The sequence below is a fragment of the Camarhynchus parvulus genome, chromosome 2 (genome assembly GCF_901933205.1).
Source record: "Camarhynchus parvulus chromosome 2, STF_HiC, whole genome shotgun sequence".
Taxonomy (NCBI): domain Eukaryota; kingdom Metazoa; phylum Chordata; class Aves; order Passeriformes; family Thraupidae; genus Camarhynchus; species Camarhynchus parvulus.
In genome coordinates this window covers 45,050,102-45,066,013 of record NC_044572.1, presented here as the reverse complement: position 1 = coordinate 45,066,013, position 15,912 = coordinate 45,050,102, and the positions used below count along the sequence as shown (strand labels likewise).

The following is a 15,912-nucleotide window of genomic DNA, read 5'->3' as shown; positions in this document are numbered from 1 at the left end:
GCAGCTGTTAGCAGGGAGCAAAGGAAGCAATGGTAGTAAGTGGATGGGACTTTGGTGTCAGGAGAGAGTAGTCTTTAGTGAATATGAGCTGATTTTGAAACTGCTACACTCCAAGCTCTGATATAATCAAGACTAGTTGTGTGTTGGTAGATGAGATGCTGAAGCTGACAATAACTTGCTGCATATTTTTGTGCTTATGTCATGTTCTTGGCTCGAAGCACCTTTACGAATAGAAGAGAGAAATACTGAGCTCTGTAGAAAGGTTGCTTCTTAGGTGGATCACAGCATGGTTAAGATTGGAAGGGATTTCTGGAGGTCATCAGGTCCAACCTGCCTGCTCAAGCAGGGCCATTCTAGAGCGCTTGGCACAGATCTGTGTTACAACAGCATCTGAATATCTCCAAGGCTGGAGACTCCATTGCCTCCCTGAGCAACTTCAGGCAGTGCCTGGTCACTCCCAAAGGGAAAAAATGTTCCTGGATGTTCAGAGGGAGCTGCTCATGTTTCAGTCTGTGCCCATCACTCTGGTCTTGTCTAGGAACCACTGAAAGAAAGAGCCTGGCTCTGTCCTCCCTCCTTGCAGGTATTTATACCCATTGATGAGATCTCCCTGAACTTTCTCATCTCCAGCTGTCAGTCACAGCTCTTTCGGCCTCTCCTCATGGGAGAAATGCCCTGATCTTCTTTCTCTTAGTGGCCAGTCACTGTCCTCTCTCCAGTATGTTCATCTTGTTATTGTTCAGGAGAACCCAGAACTGGACACAGTACTCAGGGTGTGGCCTCACCAGTACCCACTAGAGGGGAGAGATCATCTCTCATCTGGTTTCCCAGTTTAAGGAAAAAATGTGTGAACCCCCTGCTCTGCTATTTAATAATTCCGTGCTTCAAACAAAACACAGAAAAAATGTTCATCATTAGTTTTCAATGAAATTTAATGCTGAGTTGTCTTGTTCTATCTTTTAATAGAAACCAGAGGTTAGGAAAATGTTCATACAGTGGAAACTTTTATAGCCTAGAGAGGAAAAATGAAAACTATGGATACATTGAATTAGTTACATGTGCCTCTTTGAAGAGCTTAGTTGGCTACTGCAAATTGGAATCAATCAGTGCATTTTTGCATTGTATGTTCACATAAATTCTAAATTTCATCTTTTTAAAGTCAGCTGCTGGTAATGTCATATTGGAATCTAATTTCAAGCAAATCAGGACCCTGTATGAATTATGGTCTGACAGCAGCCACAATTTGATGTCCTAGGGGGACTGAAGTGCAGTTTTGTTTCAAGAGAGGGGTATTTTTTTTTTAATCTCATCATTGTCTGCTATGGGAAATGAAGACTTAGACTGTCCTTTTTAATGTTGATGTAAGTGGAGCTTGTGTTACTAACAACATTGCCTGTCCCAGAAGGCCTAATTTCACTATCAGATACTGCACAGTTGCATACTTTGCAGGGGAGCAGCAGGCACTCCTCTGCAGTAAGCAGAAACCTTGCAGTTCAAACCTACTGCCACAGTGAAACCTGTAAAATTAGCAGAGTTGGAAGGCATTGGAACAATGTCAAAATCCTTAGACTGTCCTTTAAACTTGTTTTAAGTGGAATTTCTTTCTCTGCAGCCATCTGCTCATAATAGCTATTTCTGAGGAGGTATTAAGCACTGTTGATGTAAATTGATGAGGTGGAAATCAATCTTTCTTTTAACATGTTCTTTTGTGGTAGGTCTTCCGCTGTAGTCACAAATGGCAATGATGTCAAAAAGAAATTGTGGCCTTCTGTTGTGTTCAGGTAATACTGCAGTAATAATCACATCCAGGTATTTATGGAGGGGGTGGAGACCAGGATTAACCAAAAATATTACCTTCTTGGAGCTTTTGGTCTTGTAATGAATTCTATAAACCTGCACATGTGAAAGCCATAAGATCAGTCCTTTATGCCTGAATTTCCTGAGGGTCATGTAATGTTATCAGGTGGTAGATAAGCACGTTATAGCTTGACCTAGTGAGTTGTGACTGACCTGAGAGCCTCATGTTTCCAGTGTAAGGCAATCTCAACTGAAAATGCTTTTTCTGATTGTCTGAAATGTTTGTAACCTTTAATTACTATTGTATTAGCTCATGAGAATTTTACCTTCTAGTGGCTTTCTCAAAAACTGTGATTTTGCAAGACATCCAAAGACATTAGAATGAAGAGGCTGAGAAAAGTTAAATATTACATTTATTTGACTTAGTCCTTTGTCCCAAAGGCCAGAGATGTATGTACTGTCAAATTACTGGATGTATGTTTTTCTGTAATTTTTTTTCTGTAGAGATCATTGATTTCTCCATAACATTCACTTGTACTGCTTTTATCTATTAAATGAGCTTTCATTTAGGAACGGTTGTACCTCAGGCAAATGCAACTTTCCTAAATACTTTGCCCTTTGCAAAAGCTGCAAAATATTAAATGTGAACTTCTAATGAACCGAGTTTGTTTCATGAATCACGAAAACCAATTTTCTCTTACTGTGCAATGGATGAAGGGGGGCAGCAAGATCAAAATATTTGAGGTAATTCAGGAGTTCATGCCAGTACTAGAATTAAATCCAGTTCTTGTGAATCTCTGTTTAAAGGCTCTCAGTCTGTTGGGATCAGTGGATTGGCACATTCTGTAGCTATTTAGGGCCTGACAGGGTATGTGAAACAGGCAGCAACCTCAGTAGACATGTGTGCTGCACCTGCACTTTTTTTCCCCTACATTACTAAGGTTGATAGTGTGCATTACTAATGCTCTTAAAAAAGAAAAATTCCAGGTGGCCCAGGAGACTTTCCTTGAGGAGTGTACGACTTGCTCAAGTAATATGAGTGCATTTTACAGAAGTTAAACACGTGTCTGGCAGATGGGTTGTGCAGAATAAGATGGTGCTACTTTTGCAGTAGTTATTTTAGTAAGATAGGTGGACTGTTAAGCTGAAATGGGATATTGCTATGAAAAAGATCAGTGTTCAGATCTGGGAGCCTGGGATTCCACAGGCTGGAATCAGAGCACTTGCAAGACACACAGTTATCTCACTTTGCTCACTGATGAATGCTCAAGGTAAGGCAGTCTCAGTTTCTTGAGCCTGACTTAGTAACATCCGCCCTCCAAAAGTAAACACTGCACCCATTTTGTACTATTTATCAGCTTTCAGAGGATATCTGCTATATGTTGACATAAAGGAAGAAAACTGGAAGGTTTTCTCATTGATGTCCCTCTGTACTATTATACTGAATAGCAGGAAAGAGAGGAGGGAAGTATGATTTTTGACTTGGAAAAAAGTACAATAATTTTTTTGTTTTGTTCATGGGGGTATTACTGTCTTTAAAAAATAAATACAGATAATTTTATGGAATGAGTAATGTATTAAATCTAGAAATGTTGGTATGTAAAGGCAAAGAACATAACCAAGTGTAATTTGAAGACAATAAACATAGAATTAACAGTTCACAGTGGTTACCTATCTGATGAAGAGCTACTGAGCCCTGGTGGAAAAGGCAGACAGATGTCACTGCATGTTGGATGTAGATCCTGAATACGAGAATGGATATCCACTCCATAAATAGAGTGTGCATGATTTTATTATGATCTTATTTCATTCTTAGAGGAATATTTTGTGTCTTATTCTGGCTCCCAAGTGGTTGTTGGATAGACCTCATGGCAGGAAATTTATCATAATGATAGGACCTTAAATGATACACACAGATAAGCTCTGGATGCCCTGTTCCTGCAAGTGATCAAGGCCCAGTTGGATGGGGCTTTGAGCAACCTGGTCTAGTGAAAGATATCCCCACTCATTTGCAGAGATTTGGACTAGTTGACCTTTAAGATCCCTTCCAACCCAAAATATAGCTATGACTATGAAGTGTGACTATGAATGTTTTGGGTTTTTATCAAAAAGTAGTGTGAAATGCATTATCTGATCTATGTGGATATTTACAGTAAGAGGTAAGAACTGAAATAAATGTATTTTATTTGTTAAAGTAAAGTTGATGCTCCCTTAAAAAATTTTCACATGACTTCTCAACTGGTCTTTAGACAGAGGTTTCAATTCAGGTGGACAAAACTGTACTTTTAAATATTCTTTATTGTTCATCATAGTTAATTTTTTCCTTTAAAAAATCTTGGGATTAAAGCTGACCTTTCTTCCTTTCTACCAACTAATAATGGGTTATTTCTTGGATTTGTAAATCTAGCAGAGCTGCTCTTCCAATGGGTATGAATACAACAAGAACAAAGATGTTTCTTGGCTCTTCTGTTGCCAGTCAGTTTGTCAGCATCAGTTTCATATGGCTGTGGAATTCATCTGGGCAACCAAACCCTATCTGTCTGTAACTGCACGGGTGGCCTTTGCTTTTAAGTCTAGTGTTGACTGATACTTGTGTAAGATCTGTAAATTCTGGCTCTGGGTGTTCAACTAGTGGAGTCCCTCGGCCCTGTGGTGTCATGGTTAAGCACACACACCACTTGGTGCGCTGATGGTTTAAGTCCCACCAGGGATTGCTATTTTTGTGGCAGTGAAGCTTGGAAGAATGCATTGCAACACGAGCATTTGAGAACCTACACAGCTGAAGCCAACACAGTACCTGTGAGTGGTTTGACTCCCCCATCCCCTTGGCTTAGCCTTTCCAGCCAGATTGCATTTCTGATCACATTGATGTGGGATGGTAGGAGCACCAATGTCTCTGTGAGGAAAAAGGAGCCAGAGGGATATATGGCTCCAGGGAAAGTGTGCTACTAGTGAGGTGGCAGTGTGCTTTAAAGACAGCCTACACTAATTTTAGCTAGAGGTGCCTGGGAAGGCATATGCCTGAAGGCTTTGGCTCTGTAACCAGATTAGCTGGGCTCACAGTTTGCAATCTCTGCTGGGCCTAGTCCTACCCTGTCCTACCAGCTGTGTGTTGTACCCCTTAGTCCACATATCTTTAATACTGACTGTTAGCCCTGGGAAATAAGCTAGGGAGGCAAATTGAAAAACATGCCTTGAAAATTTGGTTTCATTTCCTTAGTTTTAGTTTTATTACTGGCTTGTCTTTCTTGGAATGGTGGAGATGGCAGAAAGGCAACACAGGAATGTGCAGGCAAGGCCAATTAGTGTTTAGTTTGTTTTAGGTGTACGATACCACAACTTGTATTCAACCTGTGAGCATTAAGTTATAGAGGTCTCTTTAAAAATGAGAATTAATTAAGTTGTGTACGTCTCCTTAAGAATCTGAGTTAAAGCCATCAAAATTGAATGATTTGCTAGTTATGTGGGAGTTTTTGTTTTGTGGTTTGTTGGGGTATTTTTGTTTTGGATTTTTTTTGTTTGTTTGTTTTCTTTTTTAATAAAAGAAAGCCAGCAACATCATTTTACTACTCTTGGTTAGCAGATTTGCACAGAGAGGATTGAATACCCAGTCCTGTCTCTCTTATCTGTTAAATTAGCACTAATTAGTTTGTCAAGAAGGCTGAGAGGAAATTCCTAAATGCACCTAGGAGCAAGCCTATTGTTTTGATCCTATGACCAGCAGGAATAACTTGAAGATAAAACATGATATAATGTTGCAGCGGGAGAAGTGAGTAAGAGGAAATAGGAGGGGCTGTATAGTCAGGAAAATGATCAGTTTGTAACATGACTTGTTACAGCAGATGTGATACTGTTTTCTCTTCTTTGTTCCTCAGACCTCTCCCTGAAAAGGTAAGAAAGCAGTTGTTACACTGTGGGTAATAAAAGATTTTTGTGCGTCTTTTTTATTTTTTTTTTAAATTTAGTGAACCCTTAAACTGAACCGCTCTAAAATACTTAGTTTGAACTTCAGATATTGGGGAAGTAGCAACAGGGCTTCAGGCTGTTATGGCTCTGATGTAAATCCTACAACAGATAATTAATTTCTCTTCTGAGTGGGAACTGGTGGTTCCTGATTGCCCTGATTTCTAACTGGAAAGTGTTTGCTTTGTGATAGAAGACCTGTAACCCAGCAGTGTGCCAGCTTGGAACTGAGTATATGTGAAGCTGAAGAATAGATTTTGGTAAGAGAGTGCTCTGGACATTTGGTTGTTTAATGCTGTAGTCCATTACCACCAGAGAAGTGAAAGGAGTTTGGGATCTCAGAATGTTAAGGCATTGATTTTTCTTTAAGGGCACTGAAGACATTTGCAAGTATCTTTTATGAATTCTTACATTTTGGCTGATCTACTTTTTCTCCCTATTTTTGGATTTTTTTTTTTACCTATACTTTTTCTCTGGCTTTGTTTTATATGTCAAGTATTTCAGAGTTTTCTATTTCTCCTCATTTAAGAGAGCTTCAACAGGGAGATTGGCAATCCATTTTTTTTTTTCTCCTCCTTTTTTTCAGGATATCTATTAATGGTTTGTAAAGCTCTTGGAAGTAGCAGACTTTGAGTATGAACAAACAAAGTTAAATGGAACTCATAATATGCATATAAATTCTTATTTAAGATTTAGCTCTTAAAAAAAACCCCAAACCCAAATAACTATTTTATAAATTTCTTTTCTAAATACCTTTTCACAAAAGATACCAAGAAGTTGTTTTGGTAGGCAGAAGAAATTGTGCTACCTGTACTGCCTATCTAGCAAAATCTTCATGAAGTGCCTGCTAAAACTGACCTAAACAAAAGCATTTCTGAAGAAGTGGATTAAGTAATGTTTTGGAGAATAGATTTTAATAGAAGTTGCAAACTGGGATATTTACAGATGTAAATGCCTATCATTTATGAGAAGCAGAATATAGCCCTGTAACTCAGGAATGATTCCTTGAGTAAAGTTCAGGTCATAAAGATATGAATTATTGGTTTTAAAGGGGTTGCTTGCTTCCTTGCTTGCTTTTTGTGTCTTGAGGGTTATCTTTGAGAAATAATTGCAGGAGACAACAAAGTGAATGTAGATTCAGCATAGTTTGCCACTTAGGCTCTGTAGTGCCAAACCCAGACTTGAGTCACAAGGGTTAAACAGATTGTTACTTCCTTCTTTTTGTGTGAAGATCCCTCTTATGCTGCCTAAAGTGAAAAATGTGGACAAGGAAAAAGGAATACAGTGGGTGGATGTGTTTTGAGGGAGGGCGAGTAGAATTTTGAAGGATATATTACAGTACAAGACATGATGTTTGGTCCAAATTGGCCAGTATTTTGCTTGGAACCCTATGTTGACCTCTGAGCTTCTTGCTTTTTAATTGAAAAACAAAGAAGCCCAAATCACTCTTACTGGATACAGGAGGGCAACCAGGCTGAGTATAGGTAGGATATACAGTATCTCAGCTGTGGAAATAAAAGAGTGGAATCCTTGACAGACAGTCGGGAATCCTTGACAGAGTCTGGAATCTCTGACACCTCCAATGTGTCTCTGAATTACAGATCTTGCATGCTGCAGTTTGGGGACCATGTCAAAATGTCAGCAGCTGCTTCCACATTTGCAGTGTTGACAATATGACCTTCAGGTTAGAGATCTCTGCTGACGTGAGCTGCACCCAGTGTATGTTTGTTTTACTCTATTTGGAGCTTTTGTAGTTGCATACTCCCAAATGACCATAAAGCAAATGAGAGCATGAAGTAATTGTCTTTTGCACTTGCAAAAGGCTTTTCTAATACTTAAGCACTGATGCTTCCACTTTTTTATTGTGCCCTAGTGTATAATACTTTGTGGTAAAGCACATGCAGCTTAAATGAGAAGAAGGTAGGAAAGGAGAAAATTTATTTCTTGGCAACACTGTCTTTGTACTAGTTAACATTTGTACTTGGAAGGGTGGGTTTGCAAATGGGGGAGTTTGATGGGAGATGTTTTAAACAGGAGGGCAGATTTAGTCTCTTAACCTGTCTCAGCTCAGTGCTGGTAAATGCTGCTCAGCATAGTGATGCTGCCTTGGGTCTTCTGTCCAGGTTTTGCTTCCTGTATGCAGACTATGTTCAAGTTAGTACAAAGTTGCAGTAATGTGAGTGTGCTATCCACTTCTGTTAACTCTTTTTTTTGAATACTTATTGAGGATGGGGATAGCAACTGGCATGAGATTCAGACATAATGATATAGGTAATTATTGCATGGTGTGTGCTTCAAGGGCTTATTACTCATTGAGCTAAGTTTAGCCAAGTCAGTTTCACTGGAGCCTATCACCTCTTTATATAAAATGATAGCTGATGTGAATCAAACCGTAATTCTGATTATTAAGGCTATTTAAAATAGAGGTCTGTGTCATTAACCAAGTTAAGTTGTGGCCTGGAAGGCCTCTAGTCTACTGCATAACTGCACTGCAATCTGATATTATTTGTGAGCTTTGTGATGAGTTTATCATGTTAGAACAGCTCCACCATCCACTCCCGATTTTGGGCAGACAGTGTGCAGCATTACTGTCAGACATACTTCTAGGGAGATGGGAATCAGGCCAGGCAGGAATTATTACAGGTCGTGGTAGCTGTGTCTACCAATGACTGCACTTTGCAGTTATACAATGTTTGCATTGTTTCTGTCTTTGTCCTATGACAGACTTATTTGTCTTGCACCCCAGCCTGTAGCTTCCTGATCAGAAAAATACAGGTTCTGTCAGGACAGCTGCTTAATAAAGGCACATGCTGAAATACTCAGGAAGAGAAAACTGTTTTCTGGGAAAATTACAAACTGCTGAGAGGAAGGACATAGCATGCAGATGGGCTAGAAAGTGTGCAGGTTTGATTCCTGGCCTTTTCCTAATCAGTAGCCTGATCTTGTGAGTAAAGCAAGGCTGAGCACCTGGAAACTTTATGCAGATATAATTGTATTGGCTGAAATAGTGCAGATAGCCAGGGTCAGTGTCTTTGAAGTGTGGAAGTACTAACCCAGTTATAAGGACTCCTTGTCTCTACCTGCTTTCTGTCACAGGAGACTTATAGCTACAGCATGTAGCACTAGAAATAAAGGGGAAAAAATTTGGCTTGTAGCAAGTGAGGAAATAAAACCTGGAGACGGCAGTAGGTATGTGCCTGCTTCAAGCCAGCAGTTACAGGCTGGCTTACACAGGAGAACTTTGTTAGTTCTGCAAATTGTTTGTGCCTCTGAGAGATTATGCTTTTTTTGTGAACAGTGGCCCTTTCTGCCAAGTTGAAGGACATCATGTGTCTTATATGCGGCTACTGTATCTATTACACAAGCGACAGCACAGCAACAGTAGACTTATTTAATGTGTCTGATGTCAAATTTATTTTTAAAAAGCAGTGTAATTCATTACTGGTGCCAGCCCAGATATTTGCTATGACCACAGTCAACACTTGTGATACAGCTGTTGCTGCCATTGCACAGTGAGCTCCCCAGCTGGAGTATAGGGTAAAATTGAAGCAGGTTTTTCTTATTTGTAGTCAGAAGTCTACAGCATAAACACATACATACAGCCTTCTGTTGGTACTTGTGCTGTATAGTTGTTGGAATTAGGAATTTATGGTCAAACTGATTGTTTGAGGCTATATCTTTTCTTTCTATAGATACTCTTCTGCTGCAGGTTTTGTTTCTCCATTGATGTAGTTTTTGCTGATGTTTAGACTTTGTTTGAAAAGGTGGGACAATTCACCTGGTTCCTTAAAATACACTTTTTTTCATAGTCAGAAATAGGAGCATATGTGTAGTTTAATGGCTCAATTATGGTCTTGATTTTAAAATGCTACTTAGAATGTGTCTTTATCTTATAGCTCTAGGAGGAGTTGCAGATCAGATAGAGGGTAGTAGAAGGAGTAAAGCGTATAACTGATGCATGACTGTAAGTATGTTTGTCACAGCCAAATTGTAGGTGTGCTCCTTTAATGTTTTGCCCTTTCTCAGACTTTGGTGCTTTTATATCAAACTAACAAGTATCTTGCTCTGTATTTTTTCTTTTCCTTTGTTGTTCAGTGATGTGGTACAAATTAAGAACGATTATCTGCTAAATGCCTCTTTTAAGAGGGCAAATATTGTCGGACAGTGTGGGAATTTACAAAATGTTGCCTTTCTCTGCTTTTGGGATTTTCCTCCTCTCTCTCCCTCATGAGAAACAGGAAAGAAAACATTTTCTGATGAGGATATTAGTGTCACATTGGCATTTTAGTGTAGTTGGATTAAATGGGTTGTTCTTGGAATTTGGATATCAGTATTCTGTCTGTTGTTACTGTGAGTACAGCAATTTGCTAAAGTAGGCACCTCTTCGTGCTTTGCCAGTGACTAAATGTGCCTTTCACGGGTCCACCTGCACACCTTCTGTTAAATTGAACTCATGCCCATTGACTGCTGGAACCTACCTCCATTTTATTTATAGATGAAAGAGTAAAGGGGGCAGAGTGTGGACTGAAGGGAATGAAAGTCTCAGAAGCCTCACTCCCACCAAAATACTGCTTTCTTTATTCCCACCTTCACAGAGTTGCATCCTTTGGGCATGGAAAATCATAGACATATTCTTAAAACATCTGGGTGATAAATACTTCTTAGAGCCCAATGCTGACTCTCTGTGAGCTTAAATGTAGTTTCGTGTTCTGAGTTCTGTGCTCTTCTGTCTTCTTCTGTTCCTTCTTTGGAATATGGGTTTTCTTGTCGATAAACCAGCACTTTTGAACACATTTAAAAGCAAGCTGGTGGAAGCATTCATTTGTAAGTAAACTAATGGACGGGAATGAAGACAGTCCATGAGTTTAGTGGAAGAAAAAAAGCAAAAATCACCTCTGTAGTATAGTTAAATGCAGTTAAGCATTTTAGGTTTCTAACCCTGGATCCCTGAGATTTGTTGTTATTTTGTTGAGGAGCTTCATTTTATGCTGCTAAACTGGAGTTAAATGAAAGGACTGTGGGGAAATCCTATGGAAACAGTGACTGTTGAACTGCTCAAAATGTAAGGATTTCAGCTTGCTTTCTGTGTTGGTTCTTTAGTGAAATGCAAATTGAGTTAAGAATGAATGAACGTGTCCAAGCCTTGAGGGTTTCTATGCTTTGCCTGGATTGGGGGCCAGAGTCAGGAGTGGCCACATGAGTCTGTGCTGAGTTCATTAGGCTGAGGACACCAGCTGTGCTATTATTAGGGGTTTTTACAACAACATGGCAGATGTTCTTAGGCTCTGTTCCAGCCCCCACATAATGGTGCAGTGGAATACATGGAAAAAGAAATTCTGACAAATTGTTTTCCCATTCAACAAACTGATTTTAATTTTTTTCCCCCTGTGTAACTGGAAAAGATATTTGTTAACTTGAATGTATTAAAAACCAGTTTGAAATATTTGAAACAAAACAAAAAATGTATTCATATGAGAGCAAATACAAGTGCTTTCTTTGCAAAGGAGGACTTAGGGTCTAGCCAGAACTCAAGTTTGGAAGCGCATTTGTTTGGCCATTTAAGTATTTATTTTCTATTTTCCTTACCACTGACATTTAGACAGGATCCTTGCTGGATTACTTTTTGTGTAGGTATATAGTGCAGAGCTGTACCTGCAAAGATTTTGAATGATGGTGATGAGACACAAGAGAAGATGTAATATACAGAGCAAAGAGGTATTAATAATGAGATTAAAGTCTTTGAACAGAAGTACTGCTTATTATGTTACAGTGATACAGCACATAGCATGAAGAAAAGCATGTGTTTTCTTTATTTTTCGTTGTCATAAGAGTATGTGTGTGTCTTGTTTTGAATGTGTAATTTATTTTCTCCCTGGAAGTCACTTAACCAATTTAAATACCCTCAAAGTATAAATCACAAGGTGCTCTGTGGAGTTCTGATATGCTCTGTGTTGTACAAAATGCAAAAGGGAGGTATCTGCCAGGAAGATGCAAGTCTGACTTAATGGCAGACCAAAAGTACATAAGGAGTTGAAGAATGCAACCTATTTATAATAGGTAACAAGTATGTCTCTATAATTCCTGTGTTACAGGTTTTTTAGCCTTGGTTTTTTAGTGTTGTTGCTAAGGAGAGCAACAAATGTTTAAACAATTCCCTGTACATCATCCTTTCCTTTCTGTCATCAAAGTATGTAGTGTTTTTTGAGTTAAAGCAGCTGAGATGATGCATGAGTTGCCCTGTGTTGAGCACAAAGGGAAGAAAATTCAGCACTTGAGAAGTTTATTATTTATGAATTTTTATGTGTCCATCTCTCAGCTTCTGAACTCTACAAGGCAGCTCTCTCATACAGAGATTTTTAGTATGGTTAAAGAGAAAAGGACCCGAATCAAGCAATCTAACACACAGTTCCTATTGAGGCTCTTTTGCATGCATTTTCTCTGTGAATGTTTCTTGCTGGATGTTAGAAGAACAGACCACACCATTGATCAGAAGATCTGAGTACTCATCCTCTGCATTGTTTCATCTGACACCAAGGAAACAGTGTGGATGACCTAACGTTTTTTGGTTTTTTTCATTCTTAAGTCAGTGAACTGATTTTAATCAAAATGCTCTGATGCACTTGTAGGTGTATATTGCTGATAAGGGATATGTCTCTAAATCTAGTCTGAATGTGATTTCTCCTTTTGATTTTCCTATCCCCAAACTGTAGTCTTTCTACCTTCTGGTAAGGGTGCTATTTTAAACCATTGGAGAGCCAGGAAGTTCTTCAGGCTGTTTCCACAACATGGTCTAAAAGAGTTAAGTGCATCCGTGTACTGCACTGTGGGGAGCAATGAGATGTGACCCTAGAAGTCTGTGGTGGTTGATGTGAGTGCTGTTCTACAGCTTATGTCTGGTCATTTGAGAGTGCTGCTCTGTGGTTGTACCCCAAGTAAGCAGGACTGTGTTGAAACTTGTGTGTTGATAACTCAGGTTGATAGCAGTGAGTAATCACTTGCTATTTGAGTAAGATTGTGACAGTTCACAGAGTCACGTAGCTCCTATGAAAAGAACAGTTTCTCCTGTGTTACTGAGATTACAGTGTGGGACCCAGAGAAAATTTAAGAGGATTAGTCATGGCATGTTGCATTAAGCCTGACTGCTTAATCAGAAGGATTTTTTCCTGAAGATTATTTTGTTGGCAAAAGTGGGAAAATTGGGATCTTGATGAGCTCCAGAGGCTTGTTGTGAGGCCTGGAGCAACCAAAGTTCTAAAATGTGCTAACATGACTGGTTAGAACATGTTTTTCCCAGGTAAGAGGTGAGCTATTGCATCTGCATGATGGGAGGAGACTGAGCTAAATGTGCTTGTGGTATTAAGCTTGCCTTCTAGAATTGAGTATTGGCTAGAATAGCTTCTTACTGTATCAACTACTTTCTAACTGAAAAATAATTGCTTGGATTAAAATGGTTGAGTCTTGCACAGCCTTGCACTGAGAGTATTAAGCTTGGGTCAGCTCCCCCCTTTCCCCCAGTTCTGAACTTTAGCAACCTGTTCACTTCTCTGTGCATGTGGTGGGAGGTGAGCAGAAGGAAGATTTGTTACAAACACATTGCAGAAATGCATTTTCCTCTTCCAAGGATGTGCTTAGAGGAAGCAGTTGTGCTTGTTAAATCTTGACTTTCAGGATGCCATGCAACTCCAGTGACGCCATCAATTATGTTGGTTCACATACCTCTTTTGGTAGAAAATGCTTGCATGCAATGGATTTGAGCTGAACAGTTGACAGTTATTTTAATTTCTCTGTAACTCTAGATTGCTTTAGACATATAGGTGCTCATGTGGGTGCATATCTTTGTGGGTAGATGGAGCAAAACTCATCCTCTCACTGAACATGTGTTCTAAGTCACCTCTGTGAGAATGTACAGGAGCTACTAGTCAGTTTCACTTCTTCAGCCTTAATCAGTATGTTGTAAATAGTGTGGGAAATACCATGTTAGGGGTATGTGTGTAATTTGTTTTATGAAGGTTCATTTTGCTAATTGATAGGCTGATAGATTAATGCATACTGCTTGGATGTATTGAAAATGGACTGTGGATTTGTTTGTTTACTTAGTAATTTGTTTTTTAAATAGCCCTCCCTTCCACAAGCTTGACATTTCCTTTTTATTGCTATCTTACAGGGCTGAGCATATTTCTGCTTCAAGTCAGCAGTAGGAAGAGAAATCTGTGTTCTAAAATGAGTGAAGTTCTGAAGAAGCAGATCTCCCACTCTCTCTCCCTTGTCCTAGTTTAAAATTAGATCTGCTGGCCTAACAGGAAGGGGCTTGCATTTCTTGCTCATTTTCCAACTGTCAAGCAGAGCATGTAGTCATGCTGAACAAAGCAGCAGCATTCCTGGATCCTTTTAATGATGTATTCAGAACTCCAGTGCCTCCTGATTTAATGAGTACAGTGAATGTATTCACAACTAACAAGAGCGTGCTCATTAAACAGCAGTAAGTTAACTGTCCTATTCTCTTGTAGCAATCCAGTTCATAATTAAATGGTGCCATATCTGAGTACAACACTGGGCTGCCAAATGGAGAGGTTAAATGTTCTGTGGATATGTGTGGTTAGAAGGGGTTGTTGGAGTATAAGTAATTTAGCTTAGCTTGTCTCACTGATAAGGATACTTTTCTTGGTGGAGACTTTGTGTTTACAGCTCCCAACCAACTAAAAAGTTTAAACTTAAGTAGTCATAGTGTTAATTTAAGTTGTCTTTTAGCTGGTAACTTTCAGTTCTATATTCTACTCCACTGCATTACTTCTGTTGTGTAAATCCAAAGAGTCACAGCTATACTAACTGGATTTACTAGACTGTAACTAAGGGCAGAGTTGGACTTTTGGTTGACTTTATTGCTACATAAACTTAGTCTTAAAAATCCTGGTGAATAAGTGGTGACATTTGAAAAATGAAGAGATCAGTTTAGTGTTTTGGATTGGGAGATGCAGGCTGAACAAAGGTTAGGCTGTGTAGAGACAGGAGTTTGTTAGAATTGTCTTCACTAATGTTGAGGTAAAAGTAGCAGCTGAGTTCTCACCTAAGTTATCTATGCCCTAATTTTTTTGTAGAATTGTTGGTGAAAATCTAAATATTGAATTCTTATGTTTGCTTTTATTCTCAGGTCTGTTCTGAAATATTTTGGTTTTAATAGTTACTGCCAGTATTTAATAATGGATTTGGAGGCAGAGGGAATTTGAGCCTGAGGGAGGGACAGCATATGCACACTGTCTGCTTTTCTACTGGGAAGCTCCTGACACTGTCTTGGGGCCTTTTAGCATAATCGGGATGACACCAAGCCAGTTCTTGTTTCAAACCAGCTGACAATCTATTCAGTTTGTGCTGTCTGCCTTTCTTTAAACTGATTCCAGAAAAAAGCCACACAGTCTTTGATACCTGTTTGCCATCTGGAGAACGAGGCTCCCACGTGGGTAGGGACAGATGTACAGAATGTTTGATGCAGCCCTCTGCAGCTGCTACCTCTTACTGCAGGCTGGCTGTACCTGACTCTGATCTCTGCTCCTCAGCCAGTCCCTCCAGTTCCCTGGCATGTGCTCCTGTGAAAATCTGTCAAATGGATGCTGAACTCTCTAATAATCCCTCTTTTCCTGAAGAGCCATTTTCATTCAGATATCCCATGTAAGCATCACTGCTTGTCTTCTCCTCTGCCCTTCGATGCTAACACTGAATGGTAAGGTGTTAGCATTCCTTTTAAACGTGAACTTCCTGCTTCAGTCATGCTAGTATGTGTTGTAAAACCCAGGCAAAAATTGTTGTAATTCAAAAGAAGAAAATTTGCACACTCCAAAGTAAGGAAGAACCTGTTCTTTCCATCTTTAAATAAGAAAAATGACCCACAGTGGTTGATTCAAACTAGAAACCACTTGTTTACTTGACACATCCCATGGAGACACACTTGCAGCTACGAGTGTCTTGTGTAGTGTGGGTATGTGGAGTGAGCCCACTGTGTGTAGAGAAGGAGGACAGAGGCTGGGAGGAGATCTCAGCGTGTCTTTGGTTTGTTTTAATCCTCAGTAAAACTTTCTCTGCTGGTTATCTGGAACAGGTGAATTCAGCTGGTTGACATTTTTGTGTAACTCACTGATGGAGGTGAGTTCGGTACTGCCA

The 15,912-nt window shown here is 39.4% G+C and overlaps 1 protein-coding gene across 1 annotated transcript in view; it reads left to right on the top strand.

Moving 5' to 3' along the window:
• Positions 1 to 5,400: 5,400 nt before the first annotated feature.
• TRAK1 (trafficking kinesin protein 1) overlaps positions 5,401 to 15,912 on the top strand; it is a 117,099-nt gene continuing 106,587 nt past the window's right edge. The window contains exon 1 of the mRNA XM_030944051.1: positions 5,401 to 5,688. The gene's annotated coding sequence lies outside the window, so the exon portion shown is untranslated. The remainder of the gene's footprint in view (positions 5,689 to 15,912) is intronic.